Consider the following 12,828-nt stretch of genomic DNA (forward strand, 5'->3'; position numbering starts at 1 on the left):
AAGTTTAACCGAATGGAAGCTCCGGAGGAGGAGGGCATGCTCGCGTCACAGTAAGCCGAAGAGGAGCACCTTCCCCGGCCACGGGCGGTTCCAAGCGGCCCCTAAGTTTAACCGAATGGAAGCTCCGGAGGAGGAGGGCATGCTCGCGTCACAGTAAGCCGAAGAGGAGCACCTTCCCCGGGCACGGGCGGTGCCAAGCGGCCCCTAAGTTTAACCGAATGGAAGCTCCGGGGGAGGAGGGTGGGCGTGTGTCACAGTTAAGCCGAATTGGAGCACCTCTTCCGCCCGGGCACGAGCGGAGCGCGAAGCTGTCAGTTATGAATGAATAAATGAATAAATAAATAAATAAATAAAGAATGGCACCTTTCATTTCACAGGGCACACCAGACGGCGTACCAGCAGGTAAAAGTCTGAGTAATTAAATAAATACAAAAAGAATGGCTGGGGAATAAAAAAATAATACGTTTTAATAATAATTTGGTTTTTTTGTTCTAACATGAATTTCACTCTCTCTCTCTCTCCCCGTATATATATATATATATATTTATTATATATATTGTATTTTTTTTTAAGCATTTTTGAAGGTGCGCCGCTACTTCGCGGATTTTCAGTTTTCGCGGGTGGTCTCGGTCCCCATTAACCGCGATAACCGAGGGTTCACTGTACTCCATAAAATTTACAAAAAGCGAGGTGAAACACTCAACCAGGGCTGCTTTTTTTAACATTTCTCGAGGGCCATGGCGAGCCATTTCAAAATAGCTGCACAACTAACGTATAAAATATTGATAAATTTGCTCTGCCTGATGTGTGTGTAAAGTTTCACGAGTTGTCGTTCATATTTAGAACCTCATAATCAGCGTTGTTTTATTGCCCACAACTTTTCACGAAAAAGGATGAATTTCGTATTGTGACATCCTCATGGCCGAAACAGTCATCCGAGCATATATGAGGGCGACCTTGTTGAGTTGCACGGAGAAAAACATCCAAAAAAATAACTTGTATTAGCTTTTACCAGTTGGTGGCGCTACTACTACGATGAAAAATAAGTTGGTGGATGTCTTCAGGGCTGAAGTATCCTCAAATGTGTACAACTTCGAGAAGATAGTATCATCTGAGTAATGTTGCCGGAGCTTTTGTTGCCACAGAGTACAATCGGACTTTTCAGCACCGTAATAGCCACGCCTTTTGCCAAAACGTCACAAAATTCGGCAGAGAGTAAGTGAGTCTTTTCTGACTAATTTTCAGTCGGATTCGTCAAAAGGGCACCGTGCAGTACGTGAAAATTAAAATTAAAAAAAATTTTTGATTCCACTTGGCGGCGCTGTGTGTATAATTTTTTTCAGCATGGGCACAAGAATTCCACCGAACATCGCCAGTTCAATGGGATTTTGGTTAAGTCCGCAAATAATAGTGAACAATATACTTTGGCTGCGCGCTCGAATAATTTTACTCGTATATACTTCAATGAGGGTGTAGTGTGGGTATCGGGATCTTTAACACGCCCTAACACGAAGCTGACTCTCCAACCGCCACAGCCTTTTAATGACGAAATTATAAAATAAACAAAAACACTGTTCAACAACATAAAATAAAATAAAAAATCACATCATACTTACATTTATAAACTTTAATCCTCAAGAACATTATTCTCAGGTTGACCGAAAGACGAGGACACGGGAGCGCCTCGGGCATGTTCTTCTTCCTTGTGTAGGCGAATGACGTTTTAAGGTGCTTGTCCGCCACCTGCTGTGCTGAACTATGTATTAAATAAGAAAAGCAAATTGTTGAATGTTTTTTCCCCAATGAAGACTGAATTGTAAAATACCCGGAAATGGCTTTTCTGTTTTATTGTGCATTTAAAAAAAATTCAGATTGTCCTTTTTTGTTGAGATAATTGTTGAATATTGAAATTGCACATGTAACTGGTAATTTAGTTTTAGATATTATTTGAACCAGTGGAGGGCCATGCATTTCACACCTGGGCCTTCAATGAAGTCCTACTTCGTCCTACTTGAATAAATCCCCCTCATAATACCATAATTTATGACACCACGGGTGGACAAACAATATACAGAAAAGCACTTAGACAGCACTGACCGAGTGTTGGACGATATAGCTTCTCTTGAAAGGTCCGTGTTGAAAATGGCCTCGCAAGTGAATCTTCAATTTCTAAAGATAAAGATGTCTTTTAATTGTCCCATAACGGGGACATTTGCAGTGTTACAGCAGCAAAGATATACATCACACAGTGGCACCGACGTAATGTAGCCGTTAATGTATAACATTGGCAGCAGGCATTCATAAAAAGCATGCAAATATACACAGTATATACGTATATACACAGATCCCCATGTATATACACACTTACAGCCCACAACATATACAAGTGTAAGGAAACACTCCTAATGCCTGTCTATGGTTCAGAGGGGAAATAAATAAAAACGCTGCAATGATAAAAAAAAATACTGAATGATTGAAAATACTGCAATGATAAAAATACTGCAAGAATAAAAGTACTGTACCCAGCCAACATGTCCAACTGGGCCCCAAATGGGGTAAATGCGGGATTCCTGGGTACCAAGTGGGAATGGGCTAGAAGTGGGCAATGGTACAGGGTTCCATGTGGGCGCCATCTGGGATTGGTGGGCATGGGCTTAAACTGGGCAAATGTTGTGGGTGCAATACGGGTTGTGTATGGGCTAAGTGGGCATGGGTTAGAACTGGTAAAGATAAAGATAAAGATGTCCTTTATTAGTCCCACAATGGGGAAATTTGAGGTGTTACAGCAGCAAAGATATAGCTCACACAGAGTCGGCGGCGTAATGTAGCCGTTAATGTATAACATTAGCAGCAGACATTCATAAAAAGCATGCAAATATACACAGTATAAACGTATCTAAGTGTAAGGAAAGACTCCTAATGTCTGTCCATTATACAGAGGGGAAAATGCTGTAATGATAAAAACTACTGAATCTACTACTGAAACCATTTATAGGTCCTATTTGGGTTATGTGTGGGCTAAGTGGGCATGGGTTAGAACTGGTCAACCATGTGAGGGTCTCATATGGGCTGTATATGGGCCAAGTGGGCATGGGTTAGAGCTGGTCAACCATGTCTGGGTCCTATTTGGGTTATGTGTGGGCTAAGTGGGCATGGGTTAGAAGTGGTCACCATTTATCGGTCCTGTTTGGGTTATGTGTGGGATAAGTGGGCATAGGTTAGAGCTGGTCAACCATGTCTGGGTCCTGTTATGGGTTATAGATGAGCTAAGCGGGCATGGGTTTGAAAATTTGTTCTGGAGCCTTTTTGATATTTAATGCATGCTATGCTAATAGTAACCACCCGAAGACTATTCTCAGTAGAACTATTCAATGGATGCCAAAACGATAGAGACATGGCCATGGAGCCTATGCTGCGAGATTGTGAAAGGACTAAAATAAGTGTAGGATTTTTGAGGACCAGAAGTCAGCTTTTATTAGGTTTGACATTGATTTAACTTATGGAACAATGCAAATTATGGTCGGGTTGTTGTTGGACTTTTTCCGCTTTTGACTAATGGACGGGTGTTTTTATTTTCTGGGACTCTTTAGAACAAGCGGCACGGTGGCGGACTGGTTAGCAAGTCCGCATCACAGTACAGAAGTGCAAGGTTCTCCCTGTGCCTGCTAGGGTTTTCGCCGGTTTCCTCCCACTTTCCAAAAACATCCATGATAGGTTGATTGGTCACTGGTCCAAGGTCTGAGTGTGAGAGCGGATGGTTGCTTGTCTCTGTGTGCCCTGCGATTGACTGGCAACCAGTTCAGGGTGTACCCTGTCGACTGCCCGAAGACAGCTGGGATAGGCTCCAGCACTCCCGGGGACCCTTGTGAGGACAAGAAGCAGTACAGAGGATTGATTGATTTATTAAAATTAAATTCATGTATTTATCTATGCTAAATTTAACAAGGCTGGACGTTATATTTTGTGAATTTACATGTACCCCCAACTGTGACTTAATAACCCTTAAGGGACAAGATAACATTTTATAATATACCAGACAGCTAAGATTGTCATCTATGAACTATTTGACAAGGCAGGTCCAGCATTGTCAGCCACATCCAACAGTCAACACAGTTCCTTTTTTTTAAATAAACAAAATCAACATTATTAATTAATGTTATTTTATTAATTCTGTATGCTGTGAAAGATCTTTATTCAAAGTATATTTGAAGTTATTTCTACCTTATTGCTTGATTTTTGTAGATTCAATTCGGAGTTGTCAAAATTACAGATTCTTTTGAAGGCAGCATATTCAAACTGTGAGAAAAGGAGCGAATGCAAGCTACGCGGTCTTTGAGGTGCGGCAGAAGAGCTGAAAGCACGGTGAGTCCCGAACGATAATTGAATTAATTAATTAATCTTGGGTAAATGTCTGGCTCTCATTTTTTGGACTTACTTTACAATGTGTTTTGTAATTTTTCAAGGTTGCCTGTGTTGGAAAACTGCTTGGTGCGTTAGCTAAAACACAGTATGCTAAAATGATAAGTGACGAGAACACAGAGGGTATATCAACAACGTACGTACTCGAATTATTTTGGGGAAAACTTAAGTACATTATAATCACCCTTTTAATAATACTGATAAGCGTTGTGTGTTTTATTTATTTTTATGAGGACCTTTACAACGAGCTACATATTGTTAGCATTGGGCCTACGACGCTAAACACAGTGTCCCTCGATCTCTCTCCAAAATTCTCCAAAAGACTTAAGCTTTCACTCAAATTAATACAATCTACTCCACTAGCTCATTTAAGGCTTTTTTGTGATGTGTTTGATTTGGGTAAGTAAAGCAAAACATATTAACTGTTGAATGTTGCCTGTTATTTAAATAATAGAAATTCAAGATGAAAGTTGAACAGATATTGAAATGCTAGATTGGCTCATTCAGAATCATGCCACAATGTGCTTTGTATGTTTTGTGTGTGGGTTTATCAAGCTCTAATTCAATGCAGTGTCCAAAACGAGCGCGCATAATTGTTGGATGAATGTTGGTTAATAGAGTCAGATAATAGTTCCAACAGTTGAACAGATGTTGAAATGCTAGATTGGCTCATTCAGAATCATGCCACAATGTGCTTTGTATGTTTTGTGTTTAGGCTTATCAAGCTCTAATTCAATGCAGTGTTGAGCTGCATTTGAGAGGAACTACGTAAGTAACTAATGTGGAAAAATTGTGACTTCTTTGTGTACTTTTATTTTGAATATTCAAATTTTGTGGGTAAAGGTTAGAGAAAATAAGTTAAAAATGAGAGCTGTACAGGTATTTAAGTTTTTGGTTTGTAAAATACCCGAATGTGGGTTTCAGCCGGTGAGGCAATGATTGGACAGAGCAAAAGCTATGCTCCAAAATAGAAGTGATTACACCTTCACTAGACTAACCTGCAGCTAATTACATAATTATAAAATTAACACTTTAACCTGGCTTCCCCATCACAGATGTATTCTTTTAAATGCAAAGCTTTTTGTTCTAGCTTTTGTTGTTAAATGACATTCATGCCCAAGTGTCTATGCATCCATTGCAGGGATGTTTTCTCAAGTGACGAGTCTGAAGCCTGTGATGACGAAGTACCATCTACACCTCCCCATGGATTGTCACAGAGAAAAAGCTTCCTAACCAAGAGAGGCGCTGCAGAAGGTCCTTGAGTACGTCCAACGTGTTGAGTCTGTGAGTCTACTGCAGGATCTAATGCAGGTATGAAAATGATGAAATTTTAATGTATTATCTTCAAAATTAAAATAATTATTTAATTTCTTGAAATATAAAATTAGGTACCCTAAACCCAAGTAGGAACCCCAGTCCCAGTACATTCCTGATTCTGGAGCTACAGAGATCAAACCATCCTACTGTATCACTAAATAGCCCCACCTCTAAAACCCTGATTCGGAAGGCCGAGTTGAAAGACTTCAGAGTTCAAGATGGTCAACTGCAACTATGATAAGCCGAATGTGTTCACCCCAAGTCGGAAACTGAGAAAAAGACTCAATTTTCACATGATTTCAGTCCCTTCTATATTTAAAAGAATGTATTGGGGCTCTAAAAATGTGAAATATTTTTACAAGTATTTCTTTTACTACTCATAGGCAGTTTCATAATAATAGTACAATTTGGCATCGTGTATTGTTTTTTGGTTCCATTCAAAATGCACAAGACGTATAGACATATTTTGTTTGTGGATCGCTGCAGCATCACACGAGCGCACAGAGACAAACGTGGCAGCAACTTAAAACAATTAAAATATCGAATCGAAATCGGGAACTGAAAATCAAAAATCGAATCGGGGCTAGAGTGAATCGTTACCTCCCTAATCATAATCATTTTGGTAGAATGTTGGGCTCTTGCCCTTTGAGTGTATATGGCGTTACCGAAGCTGTTCACTTAATCGACAATTCCTTTCCTGTGACGTTTATCATACCCAGTTTAACTGCCAAAATATTTTTAAGTGTGTGATGATTATCTGGATCGAGTGACACCCATGTTATAATGGTTGCAGGTATTGGTGGATTGGACGATAGTGTCAGAACAATGATGGCGTTCATCATGACAAATCCTCTGTCTCTGAAGTACAATCTCTTTGGACATCGTAGCAAGAACAAGCGCCGAGACCTGCCTTTTTCTGATGTTCTATACGGTAATATATATATATATATATATTTTTTTTTTAAGGGATTGTGGTGTGAAGACATTTCAGCATGTCCCATAAGGTTTCACAATCATTAAATAGCTTTACTAAGTTGACTTCTTGTCTTTTTTGTTTTAGGAGCACTGAAAAGGAATGGAGCCACAAAGGACATCAACGAGAAGGACACAGGCAACCCTGTCCAAGTGGTTCATGGGAGCTTGTGATCAAGGTGGGAATAGGGCAGTTCGAGCTCGGAGATCTCAAGGCAACTGTCAGGTTTAAAACGTCCTGACGCCATTTTTAGACTGAAGGTGGCATAAATCCAGACCAAACCAGTTAGAGTTTTGTTTTTGACCATTCGCGAATGGGAGAGGAAGTCAGGAGGTGAAGCAGGCGTCTTGCCAGTTCAATCTCGCGCACTCTCTCTCACTCTCTACCACCCGTTCGGTCTTTTATCAGCAACCTAAGCAGACAATGGAGGTCTGTCTGAAATTCTAGCAGGCAGGCAGGAAGCAATCAACCACAGTAGTCAGTCAGGAATTCGAAACTAAAGTGTGTGCGTGTGTTCCAGTTGTGCGCGTGTGTGCTAAAGCAATAATGTGAGTGTCTGTGTGTGTGTGCGCAATTATAACTGATACAAATAGTGTATAAAAACATGATTAGAAATACACAAACTATTTACATATCCTCATCCCATCTCACATTCCCCCGTTTGTGGGTTTAAATCATGTCCTTACGGCTTTAAGACAGATCATCATAATGAAATCATACAACAGTGTGGTCATCCGTGGAGGGGCGAAAACCCTCAGTAGGGACAAAATTCCCCTCCTCCCTTCCGGCGTGGAACGAGATTCTCATGGTATGTTGGTCACTTGGGAATAAAACATAAAAAAACTTCAATATACCTAGTGAAAAATAACAAAACTGTCTCCACGCAGAGCTTGTCTCCACGCAGAGCTTGTCTCTGCGGCGACTTGATGGAGGCCCTTGCCTCGTTGTAGGAGGGGACAGCCGTCTTTACCTCCCGGATCTTCGTGTGTGGTGTATGTGTGTGCATGTGTGGGGGCAGGGGCAAAAGGGTCCATGTGTTATTTAGGTTTCAGTGTCCAGTTCGAGTTTGTCATTGTCCAGTTCGAATTCGTCATTCTCAACATCAATCAGGTTGTAATGGTACATTTGGGCAACAAACATGCAGTTAATAATCATCTTTGTCATAAGAATAATGCAACATGAACAGACTACACATAACAAAAATGAAAACCATAATTATCCCGATATATTGTCTTTCAAATTCTTCGTAGTGGTCATAACATCAATAATTGTTTCATTTTATTAAAAATGTAAATGCAGTAATGTTCTCCAATCAAGGCTAAAATTCTTTATGTACGTCATTAATTTCCAAACAATATCTAATCTTTTTGTTCTGTGGCTTCAACATTCGTATCTGTGGCTGGTTGTGCGGTTCCGATGTGCGTGTGGTCCGATATTGTGACTCAGGTGGGCTCCTGTTCGAGGGATTCGCGTTGCTCGGCCTTTAGCTGGAAACCGGAGAAGCTTGTACTGCAACTGGTGGATCCAGCTGCCACGCCCCGTGACCTTTGCTGCCGTCGGGGTCACTGCAATCATCTGGCGAGGGCCATCTCAGCATTCACTTGTCCCAACGAAGTCGTTTCAGCACCTTGAAGAAGAGTTGGTCTCCCACACGGACGTGATTTCTCTGTGGATCAGAACACACTGACCAGTAATTGCGTCTTTTTTTTTTTTTTTTTGGTCAAAACATGTTTCCCATGTGGACTGGGACTGATGTGCCAGTCGCTGGTGGTTCTGATGAACCTGAGAGTCGATAGGGGATAGTGTCCTAACTTCGGCTGGCACTATCCTCATTGCTGTGATTGAAACACAGTCTGGTCATTGTCTCCTTTTTTTCCCTCATTGTCTTGATAAGTCTGCCCTTAACAGTCCCATTAGTGCGTTCCACAAGTCCTGCAGACTGTATGCACAATGACGCTTTGAGTCAATTTTGCAACAACTGTCCCACTTGTTACAACATCATTCACAAATGCATAATTTTCACTTCAAATCACTTCTTGAAATTCCAAATGTCAGGATAATTTGTGTTAGGTTGAAGATGTATTTTATCCCATATTTTACTCTATTAGTATTGCAAAAGAATTGTTCCACAGCGTGACCCATGTTTGACCATATGGATGAGAAGACTTCACAGAGAAGCGGATGCCTGAAGACTGGATCAACGTCTGCAACATCAAAGGAGGTGTGCTGAGACACACCTCTGAAACAAAAGGACTGAGACTTTAGTACCAGAGCACTAAAAGGGCATATCTGCCTTTTCAATCAGTGGATGACTGCCATTGATGTCTGTCTTTCCTCTTGTGTCTGAGATGTTTACATGTTCCTGCTGGTGCTCCCCCCTTCATCCCTTAGTGCAAATACATTGTATTGTTAGGGACTTCCCTAATAAAATAGAGGGCTCGGCGGAGTGTGCTCCAGAACGAATTTGGAGATGTAACTGAGCACACCTCCGTTCGTTCTCCTCGCGAGTAAAAGATCAACTCTTGTCTTCCTTCCATTCATTTAGCCTATGTTCAGTGAATGCTTAGGTGATTGAACCTGACAATTTGATTACACAACACTTTTTCCAACTGTTTTAGCATCAACATATGTTGTCGGAAACAACTTAATCCATTTTGAAAACATATGAATTACAACCAAACAATATTGCATCTCAAACAAATAACACTGTCTAAAAAAAAGTTTTTTGTTGAAAAGTCTGTATGTGGGAACAATTTCATATCATACTACCCCTCTCTTGACACATGGTTATGCTCGTGTGTCACTCTTATTACTTTTCCAATCAATGAATTAGGCAGCCAGGATTTGCCATCTGCCAATTTGCTGATCCTGTCCTCAGCAATGTTTGCACCTTTGTTCTCCCAATGTGTGCGTTCAATTACTGGTACCTTTTTCCCTGGCGTGGGATCAAATTGTCAAGTTGATTTTCTGCGTGTGGGGGTGTGTTCATTTTCCCTTTTAGCTGCGCTGTGTCGATATAAAGGCGAGGCAGTTTCCAATTGTAATTGTGTCATTTTCTGTTAAGTGAATTTTGCGTTCACAAATAACTATTTTAGACGTGCTTTATGCACAACTTTTCTTTTCCTGTTGTGGTTTTTAAAGCCCAATGTCGACAGAACGCATGAACATTTATCTTGATTGTCAGTCCACATTGTAACCATACAACTCATACAAGATGGGAAACCCCAAATTTTAATTAGCTCACACCCGCCTACGCTCTTCCTGCTTATCCTAACAATCTCTTATCCGTTGGTATCACAATGTTAGTACTCCCATCGCATAAAAGTCAGTTTGATTTCAGGCTGCGACCTTGGTTCTCAAACACTTTTACTTCTTATCAGTCTGGAATGCCCACCTGGTCTGTGTTACAAGTCTGAGTTCCTCCAGTCGGGAGGAAGGTCAAGTCGCGGTTTGGTGATAATTTGGACGGCTCCACAGTCGTGTGGCGCCTCCTAGATGATGCGGGGAAAAAATGACGCTGGGCTGAAATGCACCGCAACTTATCAGTATAATGTGTCCCTGTGACAATTAGGCCGGCGTGCAATGTGAATGTGGTGGGAAAAGAATGTAATTTTTTGATTCCTTAAAGCAGCAGTGAAAGCTCTTAATCACACTCTAAGTGGTTCTCTGCCACGAAATCCAAATTGTTGTGACTAAATATGCAAATGAATTCATTTTGCCCTGGTTCCTGCAGTAACCCAGGCTAATGAAGTCATTTTTTGCAGTCACTGTTTTGCTCAAATGGCTTATAATAATTTGGTAGTGCGTTAAGATGCTTTGTCGATACAATCTTGTAGTGTATCTTCACAAGTTCCAACATACACAACCCATTCCATGGCCATGACGATACTGTTTTAAAGATTACCAAGGCTTGTTGGACCTTTCTCTGCCACATAAATTACAGCCCTGAGAGGCACTGGGCCTCAACTTTATCTATGAAGGGTCAGGGATTTAATGGGGGTCACCGAGGCGTCCCAAGGAAAGTTTTTACAGAAAAGTGGTCTGGCAATATCTTTTCTCTTTCTTATCACTGACAATGCGCCCCTTTAAAGTTTTGACGTTTGTTTGAATTCGCCCGTGCTTATTAATTCTATTGAAGTCCAATTTTGTCAGTGTATCACGGCCTAATGAGTAAAACGCATGTTGATGTAGAACTCCTTCTACACACACTTTTATGTTTGACTTTTTACGTCACGTGATCCTCCATTGCTACCACAACTCGTCCTGAAAAGTTAATGTTTTGTAACAAGACTTACTGCTTCCTCCTTTCTTTCTTTTCTTTTTCCTTCCTTCTGCCCAACACGTTCATGCTTTCTGTGCATAATTTAGAATTTTCTTTTCCATTTTACAAGTTGGCCAATTTAAATTAGGTTGTTTTATTTGAAAAGCCTGTAATTCTCTTTTTTTTCCCCTTTTCACCTAATCACAAATTTCTTATCACAAAAATGAACATGTTAATTCTATTTTATTTCCTATTTTTCCAATCTTGTGACTCATTTCACTTCAACCAGTTCTACCTTAAAGTGGACAAGTACACATCAATGTTTTTTGTAGTTTCTATTTTCTTCTCTGCTTTAATGAAAATTATAGCCCTTCTAGCCAAATTTTTCCTGTGTCATTTCTATCTCTGCATTTCATTCCATTTCTGGCCTACCTTAATACTAAAACAAAAATGCTCTTTCAAAAATTAAAACTATCTAAAACTAGTGATGGCAAAATGAAGCCCCATAAAGCAGCCAAGCCCTGCAGGGAAATACTTCACACACGAATGGGCTTCGAGATGCTTCATTTTTCTTGACTACGCCATCCCATGGACAGAAAAATGTATAACATGCTTGGTGCATGCAATAAAATGGTGAGCTGTAAATCATGCTCTGCCCACCAAACAATATGTATTTGAAGAGTGATTTTAATTGTTCTGTTTTACTTTGTCTTCTAACTTCTCCAATATTCAGACAGCTCCGCCGAGACCAACGTTTCACCCCCACACTGATATAAAATGGACCCAACCGTTTGGGTCTCTTTCCAAATTTGGTACCAAAGCCTCCCCCACAGTGCGGCAGCTATCTTGAATTGGCCCGTTCCCAGAAAGTTTTACTTCATTCAGTGTCATTCAGTATTATTCAAAATCTTTCAGTGTCATTCCAAATCATTCAATGTCATTCACAATCTTTCCACATCCTTCCACCTTCCATCGTTCAGTGTCATTCCACATTCTCTTTCATATATAACATAACATAACAATAACATAATCCTGGGTCAGCAGACACCTAATTAATGTGTTAATACATGATACATTTTTCTATAAGCAACCCTTATGATTGTAACGTATTTTTAATTCTTTCTAGGCGGGAACTGTCCGAACAAAAAATTCATGCAATTTGTAATTAGACACTTTGTCATACAAAAAGTCACTCAGGGCAAGAGAAAAAAAATTGTCACTTGCCCAAGTTGGGCAAGTAATTTGGCCACTCGGGCAAGGCAAATTTTAGTGGCACTTGCCCTATGGGCAAGCAGTTTTTAAAGTTAACTTCGAACCCTGTGATGGTGTCTTGTGACCTGTCTTTATCAGCTGATGTTCCATGAAGGCGTGCCTTACCTGTCACAAGAATGAAGGCAAGTCACGCCCCCCGCTGTCCATTCACTCCGCCAAGACGCTGCTCCAGGTGGTAGAGAGGATGAAGGCTCCCTTGTCTCTGTTCATGGTTTTTATGCCTCGCTTGCAGATCTCAATGGCCTCTCTGATCCAGCGCTGTAGTTTGTTCTCTTCTGTGCGGATGACCCTGCCCTTCTCCCGGTCCATGATGTGGTTTTCCCTTTTGCAGTGGTCAGTGATTGCTGATTTGTAATGTTCATGTTGTGCTTGTTCTTTTACTGCTCTGATTTTTTAATTTTTTTGACAGGTAAGTCACACCCTCATGGAACATCAGCTGATAAAGACTGGTCTCAAGACACCATCATGCGACACTCTGAAGAAGGCGAAAGACTCGCCGAAACATGTCAGGTAAAAAATTAACCTAAAACATAAATGTCTGCTTTTAATGAATCAGTCAAATATCAATAATAAGAAGACAAAATGA

General features: G+C 40.6%; 1 long non-coding RNA gene across 1 annotated transcript; it reads left to right on the forward strand.

Annotated features, from left to right (window-relative positions):
* Positions 1-5,660: 5,660 nt before the first annotated feature.
* LOC148315929 (uncharacterized) lies at positions 5,661-12,398 on the forward strand. Its single transcript, XR_015840513.1, has 4 exons — positions 5,661-5,730; positions 6,530-6,667; positions 6,797-6,887; positions 12,321-12,398. It is a non-coding gene; the product is annotated as an uncharacterized LOC148315929 (long non-coding RNA).
* Positions 12,399-12,828: the final 430 nt, after the last annotated feature.

This window comes from Idiotropiscis lumnitzeri, unplaced genomic scaffold (genome assembly GCF_059441095.1).
Source record: "Idiotropiscis lumnitzeri isolate Australia: NSW breed Sydney's pygmy pipehorse unplaced genomic scaffold, RoL_Ilum_1.0 HiC_scaffold_34, whole genome shotgun sequence".
In the NCBI taxonomy this organism is placed as follows: Eukaryota; Metazoa; Chordata; class Actinopteri; order Syngnathiformes; family Syngnathidae; genus Idiotropiscis; species Idiotropiscis lumnitzeri.